Source organism: Myotis davidii, unplaced genomic scaffold, assembly GCF_000327345.1.
Source record: "Myotis davidii unplaced genomic scaffold, ASM32734v1 scaffold1695, whole genome shotgun sequence".
NCBI lineage: Eukaryota > Metazoa > Chordata > Mammalia > Chiroptera > Vespertilionidae > Myotis > Myotis davidii.
In genome coordinates this window covers 155,171-158,279 of record NW_006286298.1, presented here as the reverse complement: position 1 = coordinate 158,279, position 3,109 = coordinate 155,171, and the positions used below count along the sequence as shown (strand labels likewise).

At 41.3% G+C, this 3,109-nt stretch overlaps 1 pseudogene; it reads right to left on the bottom strand.

Moving 5' to 3' along the window:
- Nucleotides 1-260: 260 nt before the first annotated feature.
- On the bottom strand, nucleotides 261-583 carry LOC107182131 (annotated as a pseudogene).
- Nucleotides 584-3,109: the final 2,526 nt, after the last annotated feature.

The following is a 3,109-nucleotide window of genomic DNA, read 5'->3' as shown; positions in this document are numbered from 1 at the left end:
AGACCGGCTTCTGGCTGAGCAGCACTTCCCCTGTGGGAGCACACTGACCACCAGGGGGCAGCTCCTGAGTTGAATGTCTGCCCCCTGGTGGTCAGCGTGCATTATAGCGACCGACCGTTCCACTGTTTGGTCGATTTGCATATTAGCCTTTTATTATATAGGATATGTTCATTGATAACGTTATATAATTTACTCCCATATCTTTGAGATATGCAGGAACCTTGCATGTAACTGGCATAAATCGTATCATTTGAACTCTCTTACTCATTTTGTAACTTCTTTTTATTTCTTCCCACAAAGACCTGTAACGTGCCCACCATGAAAGCATCCAGAAAATGGAGAGAGAAGCTGGGACAAAAGCTGTACATTCTTAAAACCTACATGTTTTCTACACAAGATACATTTTTTAAAGAGGCTCCTGATAAGGATTTTCCATTGGGATGGGTAGGTCCTCATTGCCAGTTACCTGCCCATCTTGTGAACAACTCCACATGCGTTCCGGGGGCTGGTAAGCAAATAGCAACATTAGGAAGTGCGTCAACTTTTCCCTCCCTAGTAAGAAAACAGCAACCATAACTGCCATGGTTCCTTGTTGCTCCTCCTATTTAGAGCCTTTTTAACAATAATTTGAAGTTTGCAGAGTATATGTTTTGTACATCTTTTGTTAAATTTACTCTTAAGTGTTTCATTCTTTTCAATGCTATTATAAATTGAATTGTTTTCTTTTTTATTGATTTTTAGAGAGAGGAAGGGAGATGGAGAGAGAGATAGAAACATCAATGATGAGAGAGAATCATTGATTGGCTGCCTCCTGCATGCCCCCTACTGGGGATCGAGCCATAGCCCAGGCATGTGCCCTTGACTGGAATCGAACCCGGGACCTTTCAGTCCACAGGCTGATGCTCTGTCACTGAGACAAACCAGCGAGGGCTGAATTGTTTTCTTTCTTTTGTTTTTTTTTTGCAGAATGATGATTTTTATTTTTTTAAATATATTTTATTGATTTTTTACAGAGAGGAAAGGAGAGGGATAGAGAGTTAGAAACATTGATGGGAGAGAAACAATGATCAGCTGCCTCCTGCACACCCCCTAGTGGGGATGTGCCTGCAACCAAGGACATGCCCTTGACCGGAATCAAACCTGGGACCCTTGAGTCTGCAGGCTGACGCTCTATCCACTGAGCCAAACCGGTTAGGGCTGAATTGTTTTCTTAATTTCCTTTTAGATTGTTCATTGCAAGTGATATTTTAATGGAATTTTGCATATTGACCTTATATCCTGCAACTTTGCTAAACTTATTAATTAGTTCCAATATTTTATTATAGAAAAAACACAAGATCTACTCTCAACAATTTTAAGTGTACAGTACAGTATTACTAGCTATCAGCAGTGTTGTACAGCATATCTCTAGAACCTTTTCATCTTGCATAACTGAAACTCTATAACCATTGAATAGCAGCAACTTCCCCATTTTCTTCTCTCCCAGCCCTCAGCAATCAACATTCTAATTTTTGTTTCTATGAATTTGACTACTTTAGATATCTCATATAGTGGAATCATGCAGTATTTATTCTTTTGTCACTGGCTTATTTCACTTAGCATATGTCCTCAAAGCTCACCCATGCTGTAGCATGTAACAGAATTTTTTTCTTTTTATGGCTGAATAATATACCACATTTTCTTTTTTTTTCTTGTTTAGGAGTTTAACGTGAGCCTCAGCCGATATAGCTCAGTTAGTTCGGTGTGGTTCCATGCACCAAAAGGTTGCAAGTTTGATTCCTGGTCAGGATACATGCTGCTTGAGTTTCAGCTCAGTCCCTGATGGGGGATGTGCAGGAGGCAAACAATTGATGTTTTGCCCACATAGATATTTTTCTCTCTCTCTCTCTCTCCCTCTCTCTCTCTCTCTCTCTCTCTCTCCTTTTCTCTCTCTCTAAAAATCAATAAAAAATATTTTTTTAAAAGAGCCCTGGCTGCTGTGGATCAATGGTTAGAGCATTGCCCCAGGCACCAGAGTCGCAGGTTCTATTCCCTGTCAAAGGCACATACTTGGGTGCAGGTTCATTCCCCATTCCAGTTGGGGCTCGTGTAGGAAGCAACCAATTGATGTGTCTCTCACACTTCGATGACTCTCTCTCTCTTTCTGTCTCTCTCTCTTCCTCTTCCTCTCTCCCTCCCTCTCTCCCTTCCACTCTTTCTAAAAATAAATGAAAAAAATATATCCTCTTGTCCTCTTTTGTATTGTTTTGTTTGTTTCTTTGTTTGTTTAGTCTCTATGTCATTTATATCTTTATTATTTCCCTCCTTCTTCTTACTCTGGGCTTTTCTTGTCTTCCTCTTTCTAATTCTTTAAGTTGTAGGGTTCAGGTGAGGATTAACAACAACAAAAAGAGTTTAAAGTGAGAGAGAGTTTATTGGTGAAGCACTGAGAGTTGCTGCTGCACAGGCAGAGCAGCCCACCTTTTCTTGACTCATTCATCCCTCGATGACCATTCAGGTTGGCTATTGTGAATAATGCTGCAATAAACATGGATGGGCAAATATCTCTGCAAGATCCTGATTTCAGTTCTTTTGCATAAATACCCAGAAGTCAGGTTGCAAAATTATAACTTTTAATTTTTCTACTTTTATTTTTTTAGGAACTTCCATACCGTTTTCATAGTGGCTGCACCATTTTATCTTCCAACAGTGCACAGGGTTCTAATTCTCTGCATCCTCACCAACACTTTTTATTTTTTGCTTTTTAGAAAAATCATGACCATTCTAACAGGTGTGAGGTGATTCCTCATTGTGGTTTTGACTTGCATTTCCCTGATATTAGTGATATTGTTCCATTTTTTTAGTGGCTACCTTAGGATCCTATATAATAAAAACCAAATATGCAAATCGACCAAATGGCAGAACAACCAGTTGCTATGATGGGCACTGACCACCAGGGGGCAGACACTCAACACAGGAGCTGCTCCCTGGTGGTCAGTGCGCTCCCACAGGGGGAGTGCCGCTCAGCCAGAAGCCAGGCAGCTGGTGAGCGCAGTGGCAGTGGTGGGAGCCTCTCCCACCTCTGCGGCAGCAGTAAGGAACAATGAGCAGGCAGGGGGGTGAGGGGTGG